Consider the following 14,033-nt stretch of genomic DNA (forward strand, 5'->3'; position numbering starts at 1 on the left):
TCTCTTTGTACGTCCCGGAAATTTCTTGTAAACTGACGATATTTCCAGTTGTCTAGTGCATGTCCTGGAGGTTTCTTGTAAGATTACGTAATGCTAAAAAGTCTATTTTAAGAAACTTACGTAATGAAAAGACATCTCTAAAAGAATTGTAGGCTATAAAAGACGGGCTCTGGCAGAAGAGAGAGACACACACACAGCAAGAGAGATTTTAGAAGGCAATTCTACCGTCTACGGGCTGTGAGTAGTCTTTCACTTGTGGAGTTCTACACCATTTCAACCTGTGGTGACGAGTTGTCTGTGGGGCGACACTTGTAAGAAAAGTTCGTTCAGGCCAAGTGAAGTACAGAGCTGAATCTTGTTCCAGAAGAGACAATCTGTGAACTGAATCCAGTTCCAGTTTATGAGATCATCAAGTCCCGTATCTGCGACGGTCATCAGCCCTTGCCGTTTCGTCTCGAGCCCGGCTATTCTTATTCGACGTAGTCTTTGTCCCCGTAACAGCTCATTTTGCACCGTCAAGGACGGACCGCTTTCGCCTTTTGTGGACAAGTGACTCCAAAATACTTTACTGTGCGCAGTGCCTGCCAAGCTTTTGCTTCTTGTTTAAGCAAGAAATTTTCTTGATTCTTTATCCTTATCACTCTAAACTAGTTCCAATCAGCATTTTCTTTGTTGTTTTTATTTTTTACATGCTAAGTGTATAACATTATGGGGCAAACAAGAAATTATTTGGTGTAAATTAATTATTTGGTGTATCTGTTTAGTTTTTAAAATCAAAATAAATATTTTTGAAGTTTGTTTTTTTGCCCTGATTGAGTGCTTTATTTTTCATTCTTTTTATTTGTATTTGTTGTTCTTAATTTGTTTGTGGTTTTTTTGTTTTGTTTTAATTTTATTTATTTGTATTTTAAATCTAATTTTCTTTTTATTTTTCACATTGTCTTTTGTTCATCATTTGTTCCTTATATCAATGTGATCTTGTTTGATTTCTTTGTTGTATCGGATAAAATTCAAGCTTTAGAATAATTACTATTCTTAAATTGTTTGGGGATTTTTGGATCGTAACAGCAGCTAGACTGATGCTTCATGGGAACAGCAAGAACACAAAGAAAATGAAGCCAGAAAGTTGTTGGTCAATGAAGCTTTAATATAGCCCGCAAGGCGTGCAGGAGGCTGACTCAACCCAAATCTTAGTCTGTGATGGAATTTCTAAGTCCTGTAGGGACGTTTTATAAATTCCATCGTTTTCATTTTCTCCATTACCTCCCTTGTAATGTAGTTTTCATTTAGTCTATGGTTATTACATGTATAAGGAAAACTCTGTAACTTGTAACTTTGCCATAACGCATTATTCCATTCCACACGGCCTGATCTTCTTACAGTGCGACAATTCCAGAGCTGTGGTTGCTGATTGTTCATCTACCATTTCTGATATCATCTTAAGATTAGCTAGCCCACTACAGGCCCTACGAGGTAATTGGTGTCTTATTAGTTATGCTTAGAAGATTTGCTCTCATAATCATATGATTAAACTGGAAAATAATGGTTTATTACACTGAAACTTTGCATCACTTGTACGTTAATGTACATGCACATTACATGTAGGTGTCCCATGAGTCTGTAAGGCACCTTTCATTGTGAAATTGGCAGAAATTAATTTTTATTAATTTATTAATATCTACATGTATCCTCACAACTACTGTAGCTTTCTTCTTGTTAGGCCTAGATCACACGGTGTGCATGTAAGAGGTTTCATGTTGTCAAACATGTCATCACCTGAGATTGGCTTTTGAAATAAATAAAGCGTATGAAATCCGTAAGAACGCGTGCACTTGACTTTTACGTAGTAGTTAGGTGTAGCTACAGTGAGATCTTGACGCCTTTGATGAGTGGAGAGTCTTTTCAACTTAAGTGTGGGGGAAGACAATGGACAGCCATCTTCCGCGTAGAATGTATCCTATGACGAATGTATCCTAAGGCGAGGTGAAGAGAGCAGCACCGTAAGAGTACAGTAATCATCCTTTGGTTGTGCAGCACTCAAGAGTCAGATAGGGAGCAGTGAGTTGACTGCTCGTCGGGGAGATCAGCAGAGTAACAGTAAATAGGAGGATGAAAGGACCTATCAACGTTAAAATTGGAGTGAAAACAGAATTATAAGCTGAACCACTTGAACTGTGTAAAACCTGTACACTGAGCCTTGCAATGAACAGCTGGTCATCAACAATTCAAGAGTAGTCGTTATAAGTGTGTTTCATTAGGAGCAACAACTGATTGAGAGAGCTGTGCTTTATTGTTTGAAAAATAGGTGTTTGTACAGGGTCAGGATTGTGCTTTAAAAAAATCAACGGTGTTTGTGTGCTGCACACTACGAAAGGGCATCACGTTTCAGACTGCATCGCATTCAGCAGAAAAGCCATTCAGGAGAAAAGAAATTTCTAAAAAGAGGAAGGCCTATGTTTCAAGTGTGGAAACAGAGTGAAAGACTGCTCCGCCACAGTACAGTTTAGGAAGAGTAAAAAAACCGACCAAGCCTCCTTCATGCACACGATGCGTAGACAGAATGGTCAGGAAGCCAACCCTGAAAAGGACAAAGTGGCTTCCCTAAATTCTTCCCAAACATCAGATGGAAACACCAAATGCACAAGATTTCTGAACTGCCCTCTCGCCAGATCGTGTTCCAAGAAAGTCCTGTACAGATAACCACTAGGAGTGCCCAGAAAGATCAATTCTCGGGCATGTTATACTCGACGACCAATCCAACGACTGTCTAGCTAGCCAATGAGTCTTAGATACACTCAACCTTTCCGGCCCTACCCACCTATATGAACTTTCCACGTGCAGCGGAAGCGGAGTCATCATACCAGGAAGAAATGCGGGTGGCCCCATATTAGAATCCCTCGACGGGAAAACAAAAAACTATTCACCGTCGTCGAGAACAGCCTTATCCCTTGTGATAAGAAATACCCCGCCCGGAGATCTGCTTGAAATTTCCCCCTTAAAGTCACTGGAAGACAAATACCAGAACTGAAGGGGATGTCAAAGTCATCCTCCTCAAAGGACGCATCTGCCTCGAGCCCTTGAAGGTCAGAGAATCCCGTTATGGTCCCCCAGGAACGCCGAGGGCTCAACGCAAAGATCTCGGTTGGATAGTATCCGGCCAGGTTTGCACAGCTGGTGCCAAAGTAAGGCCCCATATTCCCGTCAGCCGCAGCTGACTCTGACTTCTATGAAAACCACATCCTTGTGAGAGACTTTCCCTCCATACTGCAACGCTCAGACACAACCAACAACCTCTACAAAGAAATGTCAGAAAACAACACGAGGGCACTGTCTGTGGAAGACCCGCAGTTCATCAATATGAAGGAAACCTTGATATTCCATTGCCATTCAAGTCGGAGCAGATAACTCCCCTATAAATCACTCCCAAGCTGCCTCCTTTTCAAAGATTCTGGTGAGCAGTCACGCCAGCCCAGTAACAAAGGATAAGCTGACTCCCTCACATGGGGGCAGTATGGTATCTTCACCACTTTGCAGTCCAACATCCAAGAACATCTGACATTCGTGTGGATTCAGACGCCAGCGCAACATTTCCCAGAACCTCCCTCAACAAGATACTACTTCAGGACCCGACCACATGAATAGTCTGCTTGGAATCCCACTCAGACTCCGGTTTAATGTAGTTGGTGCGATGGGAGATGTAGAACAGATGCTTCACAACTTTCATGTCAATCCGAAACATCGACATTTTCTACTTTTCTTGTGGTTTGAGAATAACAACATAGAGGACCCGACATCCGAGTACCGAATGAATTTCCACCTTTTTGGTCATGTGTCATCCCTACTGTGGCTACCTTCGGCCTCCGGATGATTGCCGATGAGTGTACGTCAAGTCAGTGAGAAGATGTGGAGTTCATCCACCGCGACTTTTATGTCGACGATGGCCTGACTTCTGTACCTGACAGCCACACGGAGCCGAGCCTCATCCAGCACTGATGACTCCTCTACCAGAAGGGGCAAAAGCGAAAGACCTCCAAAACACTGACTTTGAAAACGATGAGCTGCCAACGCACAGGTCCCTTGGGGTGTGTTGGTCCCTTTACATTGAAGGTGAACCTACAAAACAAACCGTTCGCTGCATTTATTGCCAGCTCTACCTTTGATCCCCTAGGCTTCATAGCTCCAATAACCATCGAAGGAAACATTAAGAAAGACACAAGTCTATGCTTGACACATGGGATATGCTCCTCCCTGAAGAGTGCCTGACATTGAAATGTCTCCCTAAAAGCCAATGTCTCCCTAATGCTGAAAAATTTACCACAAGATGTCTCACAAATGACCTATTTTTAAATATAATAATAATAATAGACATTTATAAAGCGCCCAATCCATCAAGCTGCTCACAGGCGCTGTACATACAAAAGATGTCACAACCTAGCCAATGGCACCACGTGCGAACGGACTAAAACCCTGTTGATATAACTTCAGATCCGTCCCTGCCAACCAATTAAACAGCACCTGTTGATTCCGATGACCATAGTTCCTCTGGCAAACAGATCCGACGCCGAAGGAAGTGATTGATCTTCCCCAGTGGACAGCCCCAGCTCGGCGAAGACGACACAGATGTCAAAAAGCAAGCCGATATCTTCGCCATGAGTTTCGCTGTCAGCCGAAAGGATCTGCCTGCAAATGCCAACAAACAAGGTCCGACATATCAGCGGGTCTCACGTTTTTCAACTTGGCTTTCCCCCAGAAAAGCGATAGCAACGCTAGTCGCAAACGTGAGGACTTACAAGGCCAAGCACAGCAAACACACCGTCCCAACCAATCTGATGACAGACATCCGACAACAATATGCTAGAGCAACTCGTCATAACCGACAGCGCGCTGCAAAGGTATTTACAAATACTACATACTGTCCGGATGTCTCACTTTAGAGAAGAGTTAACACTTCTGAAGTCAGCCCCAGGTTCTGACTGGACTCAGGCCCACGCCAAAAAAAAGATTCCCATGGATATTGTACCAGCTCAACCCATTTCTGGATGAAGATGGACTGATTCGGTCGGTTGCAGACTCCGACCTCCGGATGGGACGGTGTGTTGGCCTAAGTGGTGTGGCCCAGCTTGCTTTAGTGCAGAACCATCCCACTCAAATCAACCGCCTTGTCCTTGGTTGTCTTTCCTTTCACGTGAGATATTTTCCTTTATTTTTGGCATAATTTTATACTTGAAGTACGTAGATGATAGTTTTGTGTTAGTTTTGTTTGCAATCGCCCCTTACACATGGACACCTCCACCTTTATCTCAGCGCCACTTCCGTGGGAATGTTGCAACGCAGGATCTGGACAAATTGGCGCGTTCTGGATTCCACGTTCCTTCAACTAAGAAAGCATCAGTTCACCCACGATGTGCTCACAACCTTCGTGGCAGAGGCTAGCGCTATAGTTAACTCCAGACCTATAACGGCTCTCCATGCTATGCACGGCCAGGCTTCTGACCCTGAAGGCACAACCTTTTGAAGCCCTAAACCATGCAAGTTCGTCTACGAAGATCTGTATGGGAGACAACCCTGTCAATGTGTTCTATATCTCGCCGCCAAATTCTGGACAAGATGGCACAAGGAGTATCTACCGATTCTCCAGCAGCGGCAGAAATGGAGCCAGAGCATTCCCAACATCTGCAAAGGAGATGTTGTACTTCTCAGTCAGACGGAACTCCTTAGGTACAAGTGACAACTTGCACGCGCAACGAGCACCTACCCCAGCGAGGGTGGGAGGTCCGTAAGGCCGACGTCATGGTCTGCTTTGATGGCACAATCGAACCTACCTGCGACACGTATCTGATTTCATTATCTTGGAGAAGGCACCTTCCCGCTGAGTAGACGAACCCACTCACCGAGCTCCATGGTCTCAGTTTTAAAATTCCAGGGTGATTTTTAGGCGGGGAATGTTTGGTCCATACCTTGCTCTTGAGGGCGCAATTCACATTTTAAAGTGTTAGATATTACCAATTGGGGGCGCTCTCCACTTAGACTATCTGTTCTGTCTCGCGGACAAGCACTGAGTATACAGTTTTACCGGACAATTAATATACTCAGTGAAGGGCAAAACCTATAATTAAGCTAAACCATCTTTCTCACGGACAATGTGCATGCTCCCGTTACTTGCAGTTTTGAGGACGTTTATAGCCTTTCAAAATCACTTTATTTCTTATTTTAGAAAATTCTGACTCTCCTTGTCTGTTGCTAGGATCAGCCTACTCCTTACATGACCTTTCCTGAAGTTTTCTCTCTGAAAAGAATCTCTGTCAAGTTGAAGTGATGTTAAGTTGAAGTTGATGTTCAAGTGATCTATACTGCACACTTTTCATTAAGTGCAGGTTGGATTTCTGCATGCTTCATTAGTGTTTAGGTAGTTTTAAGCTCATTTAATTTCCACATTTAAAGTAGTTTATGTCCAGTATTGTTTCCTCTATAAAGTTCACAGCGTTTATTAAAGGAGTGTGGAAACCAAAGCGCTGACCTTCAGCTCTTTTCCTTTATTATGCATGGTTGACACCACTAGCGAAACCTAGGCTCCGTCTCCTTGGAGTTACACTTACAGCTGAAACCAGTATAGCAAGGAAATGGTTCCACCTGGCACAAATAATTCACGAAATGGCACCACTTCAGAACTTTGAGATTGGGATGCTGATTAGATATAAATACCCACAAGCCTCAGTTTGAGCAGATAATAATTAATATGCTGTTAAAACTGACCGTTGATGGACAATCGTTGCCTATGACGATGCAAGTCCCAGTTATGCCGCAAGTGTCTGCCACCACGTGTCAGTGAAGAAAGCTCCCTTCACGTCTCCTTTGATCACTAGTGAGCCGTGCACTACAACCCAATTTTGTTGGAAAACGCCAGTCAGAAAAGTCTACATCCCAAGAAGAGACCACGTTTCTCAGTATCTTGGACACCAGCATCCACCAGGCGAAAGGAAGTCATTATGCCACTTCCCTTCACAGATGGGAAACTAACTCTTCTCAACAGCAAGAAAATGGCTATGGTTCGTCTAAATCATCTGCTGAAGAAGTTTAACAACTACAAGAACTTTATACAAAATGTCACAAAGAATGATGCTGAAAAGGTTGAGAGCCACGCAGAAGGAAGGGTTTGGTACGTCCAACATCATGGGATATACCACCCTCAAAAATCAGAAAAGATCCAGGTAGTATTTGATCGTTTTGCACGCCCCAGGATACCGGTAACTGGTTACCACCTCATCAGATCTGACATGATCAATAACCTAACTGGAGTCCTGTGCAGATTCAGACAGCATCCTGCAGCAGTTACTGTCATGACTAGACTTCCGGCACTTCTTGTTAGCCCCTTGCGGCTGGATTGGAGACAAGCTACATACACGAGTTCGTAACGTTCATGTTATCTAGTTCAAGTTTTCACAGCAGTTTGCTACCGAGCTTCGCCTCGTAATATGTTGCTCTTTGTGACTTCCAGAACCGCTTATTCTCTTACATGTTACACCCAGTTTAGAAGGTATGTTTTATATTACCCCTTTATTACTCTTTGCCCTTTAGGTATTTGTTATGATGGCCTTTGGGGGAAGTTTTTGTGACTTCTTTCTGTCCCTTGACGTTGAGCTTCGCCAGTGTTTGTAAACACCATCTTGGGTAAAGATGTTGTTTCTTGGAACGTTTTAAAGATTCAAGTGCCCCCTTTAGAGTTTACTCAAGTAATTTTCTATGTTATTGGCCTTTGATTAGAAGTTGTAGATTCATGCAGTTTGTTATAATCCCGTATGGGTGAGTGATAATGGTTAGTTGGTTCCTTGCGGGAACTAATTTTTGTTCAGTTAGGCGCTGAGGATTAAGTTTAGTCAGACCATGTAGGCTGGCTATGCACGTGATCTGCGGCTGAGTGATATTTCTGGCGGGTGATTTGCAATAGCGTAGTCTTTTTGCAGGTGTTTCCTGAAATTGCTTTGGCAGTTTCGCACCAGTTTTAAACTGGAAGATGTAGTTCTTCCTAGTTTTTGAGAATCGTAGTTAATGTTTACTCTTTTCCAGTCGATTCCTATTTAATCAGGCTTCGTGTACCCTTCTTTTGTTTAGATCAATAGATTTAATTGCATAAAGGATTCTGATACCGTTACATATACATGTATTTTGTTTTATTTTTTAAGCTTTGTCTCAACTTACATTTACTGGTGAAGTGACACAGATAAGTACAGATTGTGAGGTAGTTTATAATCGATAGCTTGAAACTCTTACTTCACTTGTGTTGGAGAGATGATCGCGCCACACCCTGCAACAGCTGCCGATGAATGGAGTGGTGGTCCAGAGCCAGGGAACTTGTCGCCTTAGTAACGCAGCCCCAGACAGTGGAGTTGTTTTGGAGCGTCAGCTGATAAATGCGGGGATCGTGAAGTTTCGCCCAGAACTGGCCAAGGATTTATGCAACGCTTTGACAGGACTTGGCTGTACCAGTTCCAAGACAGCGCACCATCGCCGATCGCCCACCGGTACGCCCCGTTCATCTGATCGGACTTCACTCACGAAGTCTTGCCCCCCGTGCAGCGCCACACCGCCCAGTTTGTCGCTGGCAGAAGCGTGGACAACGCCCGTTGGATTCCTCAGGAACCATTTCCCCGTCTAGCACCGCACCGCTCAGTGTTGTCAGCGTCAACCCCGCCCGGCCCATGCTCCGCGGACTCATTGAACAGTTGATAGGATTGCGGACTAGAACTTAACATGCTTAATAAATCGTGGGACATGTCGATGGTACGTGATCGCCGAACTTTATGAACATTAACTATCACTTCATGGGCTTATTGTTGTGAGTATTGTTGTATTGAATTTTCCTAAACTATAGGCCTACCTGGAAACAAAGTTACCGTTGCATTGATTCATTGCCAAGTCGGTAAAAAGTTGCTGGCTTGATTTCAAATTGTATTTGTGGCCTACATTTTAGAAATATTCAGTGTACCAGTTTACTATTCTGTTACCTGGTTTTGTTATTGCTATGACAAACATGTTACAAATCAGTTTTACTGTGTAGTAACGGTGTTGTTTGGTTACTGCCCAAACTAGTTGCCACATATTTTATGCCAGTGTTGATTGTTACAAATAGTTTTGCTATAGTAACGGTGTTGTTTGGTTACTGCCCAAACTAGTTACCACATGTTTTATGCCAGTGTTAATTGTGAAATCAGTTTCACTTTATGGTAATGGTGTTGTCGGTTTACTGCCCAAGCTAGTTGCCACATATTGTATGTAAGTGGTAGTTGCTACAAAGCATTTGGCAATATAGTAATAGTGTTGTTTGATTACTGCCCAAACTGTATTTAGTTGCCATATATTTTGTCAAGTTGTGCTTGACTGGGTATCATTGGGCAATATGGCCAGTACAGTAAGCGCTGTGATAGGTGTTGTACCTGCTTTTGATTCTAGCCAGATTGAAGAATGGATCCAATTACTTAAGGCTTGGCTGGAGTCCAATAAGGTTGTAGAGGAGGAAAGGAAGTGCTCAGTGTTATTTACGAGTTTGGGTAGCAAGGGTTATCACACCTTGCGAGCTCTATTGCAGCCTAATAAGCCTACCGATAAGTCGTACAAAGAATGTGTAGATTTGCTGAAAAGCCACTATGCACCTAAACCTAGCGAGATTGTGTTGAGGTATAGATTTTATACTAAAATCCAGAAGCCAGGTGAGACTGTGCCACAGTTCATTGCTGGGCTTCGCCAGCTAAGTTAGAATTGTAATTTTGCAGAGTTGACTAATATGTTACGTGACAGGCTTGTGGTTGGTTGTCGAGAACCAGCTATCCAGCGGAAGCTGCTTAGTGATACCAGCCTCACATTTGAGAAGGCCCTGAACATCGCTACCGCCATGGAAATGGCCAGCAAGGATGTGGAGAAGATTAAGGAAATTAGCCAACCAGAGAGTCAGCCGGCAGATCCAAAGGTCAACAAAATGCAGTTTTCACTGAAACCCAAGCCGAAGTTTGCCCGTAAACCACCAAGCAGTGCCAAAGGCAAACGTCAGTCTGATGACAGTGCTAAAGCGGCCAGCCGAAGCTTCAACCAGCAGAAGTGTTGGCGTTGTGGTGCCACACATACCTCAGATGCATGCCCATTTAAATCAGAAAAATGCCACAAGTGCCATCGTACGGGTCACACAAAGAGCTAGTGTGACAAGGTGCAAGAGTTTAATCGGCGCCGGCAGCGGAAAGGGCCGAAGGCTCATCACCTAGAAGATGAGGAACACCGGGAGGATGAAGCCACAGCCACAATATTGAGTCACATGGACGTGCCAGCTGTTCAGCTACTGAAGTGTAAACCCTATAATGTGACCATGAATGTCAACGGTAAGGAAATCAACATGGAGCTTGACACGGGAAGCCCGTGGTCCATTGTGTCATTGGGGACATTTACCCGAATCGGGAATCCTGATGAAATTCAGCCTTGCAATCCCTGTTTGACAACATACACCGGTGATAGAGTTCCAATCGTCGGTGAGGCCATAGTGAAGGTGAAGCATTTGTCGTCACACCCGACAAAGCCTTTGCCACTCCTTGTCGTGCAGAATGGAGTAAGCCTCTTGGGACGGGAGTGGATAGAATGCTTCCCATCAGCATTGGCCAATGTCCTTCAAGCCAAGCCACCAAGCAGCTCAAGACTGAATGCAGTTGACATGGATACCGAAGCCCAATTGAAGGACATACTGCAAGCCCATGATGAAGTGTTCAATACCACGGTACTTGGTAAGCTGACAGGGTACCAGGCAAAGGTACAGCCAGTAGAGGAGCAGCCACTTTTCTACGAAGCTGCCCCAGTCTCATACATGAGGAAACAGCGAATAGACGACTGCCTCGATGAATTGCTCAAGAAGGGTGTAATCGAGCCAGTGAAATTTGTTGAATATGCCTGCCCTATCGTGATTGCGGATAAAGCCGATGGGAGTGTCCGGATCTGTGGGAACTACAAGCTCACCGCAAACAAGGTTCTACGGTTGGAGCAGTACCCATTGCCAACACTGGAGGATCTAATGCAAGATCTTCAGGGCGGACAACGATTTTCAAAGGTGGACTTGTCTCATGCATACCACCAGATCGAGTTGGAAGAAGCCGCATAAAAATACACTACGGTGAATACCCATCGAGGCCTCTTTCAGTATGTGAGGATGCCCTTTGGGTTAGCCTCAGCCCCCGCCATCTTTCAACGAACCATCGAATCGCTGCTTGCAGATATCCTCATGTGCCGCCCGTACCTAGATGATATTATCATCAGTGGCCGGAATGATGCCGAGCATCTCGCCAATCTCAACATAGTGTTGCTATGCTTGAAAGAGAGCGGTATGAAGCTAAAGCGGGAGAAGTGTGAATTCCTGTGAGACTCAGTCACGTATCTGGGTCACAAGCTAAACCAAGAAGGGTTACGCCCATTGAAGTCGAAGATTGAGGCCATTCAGCAAGCCCCTAGTCCGAAGAACCAGGAAGAGCTTCAAACTTATCTGGGACTGCTTGGCTATTACAGAAAGTTCATCCCTAACCTCTCACGGCACATTGCACCATTGACAGAGTTGCTGCGGGCAGAGTTTAAGACGGACAAGAAGACAAGGAAGTGCCATGGGGGCCTTATGGAGGATCCGAAGTTTATGTGGGGGCCTCGACAAGAGGATGCCTTCCAGGAATCAAAGACGTTGCTTCAAAGTGACACGGTCCTGGTCCACTTTGATCCAGAGAAGCCACTGTTACTGCAGACGGACGCCAGCTCCTATGGCCTCGGCGCAGTGATCAGTCACGTTTTGCCAGATGGGAGTGAGAGGCCTATCTCCTTCGCCTCCAGGACTTTGACTTCCAGTGAGAAGAATTATGCCCAGTATGAGAAAGAGGGACTAGGCATCATATTCTGGCTGAAGAAGTTTCATAAGTACCTCCAAGGGAGGCACTTCAGCATAGTCACTGACCATGAGCCTTTGGTGGCCTTGTTCGGTGATAAGAAACCTTCAAGTCCGATGGCCTCTGCTCGCACCACCAGATGGCACATGATACTCTCAGCGTACGAGTACGACATAATCCATAAGGAGGATAAAAAGCATCAAAATGCGGATGCGCTTTCACGCTTACCTGTAACAGGAGGTGGAGAAGCCTGGTGCTCAGAGGAGATGGTAGGAGGGTCTGACAAATGCTGAATCAACCTAATTGAAGATGTAGATACTCAACCAGTGACTGCAGAAGAAATACGGCGTCTAACGGGCAAGGACCAAGTGTCGTCCAGAGTGGCGAACTACCTACAGCAGGATTGGCCTGAGAAGAAGAATCTCGGAAACGAGTTTGCCCCATTTGTAGCCAAGAAAGAAGAGTCGTCTCTTGAGGATGGTGTAATCCTTCGGGGGCGAAGGGTCGTCATACCAGAACAGTCTGCTCTACGCCTTCGTCTTCTTCGAGAGATCCATGCAACGCATCCCGGCATCGTTAAGATGAAGGCACTGGCCCGTTCATTCATGTGGTGGCCAGTAATCGACAGAATGATCGAGCACGAAGTGCAAAGCTGCCAAAATTGCCAAGAGCACCAAAAGATGCCACCCCCAACTATACTGCATCCATGGGAGTTTCCTGACAAGCCCTGGTGCAGGTTACATCTGGATTATGCCTCCATCAGCGGTAAGGATGTCCTGATAGTAGTTGATGCATTCAGCAAATGGATTGAGGCCATCCGTGTGGGTAATTCCACCGCAGCCACAACAGTGAGGGTGTTGCGAAGGCTGTTTTCTACTCATGGAATACCAGAGACAGTGATCACAGACAACAGAACACAGTTCGTGTCAGAAGAATTGAGCCAGTTCCTGAGCCAGAATGGAGTGGAACATCTGCAGACAGCCCCAAAACATCCATCGAGCAATGGATTGGCCGAGAGAGCCGTTCAAACTGTAAAGGTTGGAGTAAAGAAAATCCGAAGTGGAGATTTGGAGTTGCGACTCCAGCAGTTCCTGTTGTGCTACAGAGTGACTCCACAGTTGACAACTGGGAAAAGTCCCAGTGAGTTGCTCTATCGACGACAAATTCGAACCAAGCTAAATCAGCTGAAGCCTAACTTCGGTAGACGAGTAAAAATACAACAAGCTCGAATGCAGCAGTCATGAAGCTCTAAGGTTAGAGAGTTACAACCAGCCGATACTGTTCTAGTCAAGAACTTTGGTTCTGGACCAACCTGGTTGTATGGTGAAGTTGTCAGAGTGCTGGCTCGCACAGGGGAATTGAATGTTGCAGATTTCATCACCAGGGAAAGTTTCCTTCTGAAATTGGACCTGAGAGTGTTTCCCAGCAGGGATCAGCATTTCTGCTGCAGTCTCTCGAGCACTGGCCCATTCAACGAACCGCATACGTCCTGAGAGAACCAAAGGGGTTAGGGTTGCTGCTAAAAAAGAAGTTGACACCTTGGCCAACAGAATCAATATCAAAGTAAAGTAGCTACAAGCTGCTGACAATCATGGCCTGAGTTCTTGCCATGTATGAAAGACTTTTAGAGCAACAGCCAAAATTTTCACCACAGAAGACATCCAGCAAGCTGAGATGTCCTGGATCAAAGAGTGTCATCAGAGACCTTTGATAATGCCTGTGCTGGAATACTTGTGCACTTCAGGTATATTAAATTAGAAGTGCCTCTCGTTCCCTGTCACCATGGGTTTTCAAGCTGTATGCAACCTACATCCACAGCGAAGGATAACGTGCCGTTCAGAATACCATGTCTAAGATCTGTTTCAAATACTAGATTGTCAACCTGCGCAGGATGGTCAACAGCAAACAACACTGCTGTGTTCCATGCAGATGACAGGAACAAGATATGACTGGCCAGCAGATGGCACAATAACCAGTAGAACGACTGAAGCCTTAACCACCCTCGGTATATATTGGCGTGAGTCTGTTTGGCCCTTACACTACTTGTGGCGAGGCAAACAAGGGGCCAGAGGGAAAGCATACAGACTGATAATCAATTATCACTACCCAAGCTGTTCTCGTAGATCTCGGTGTTGT

This window comes from Acanthaster planci, linkage group LG04, assembly GCF_054643075.1.
Source record: "Acanthaster planci isolate LZ-2023a linkage group LG04, COTS_SCS, whole genome shotgun sequence".
Taxonomy (NCBI): Eukaryota; Metazoa; Echinodermata; class Asteroidea; order Valvatida; family Acanthasteridae; genus Acanthaster; species Acanthaster planci.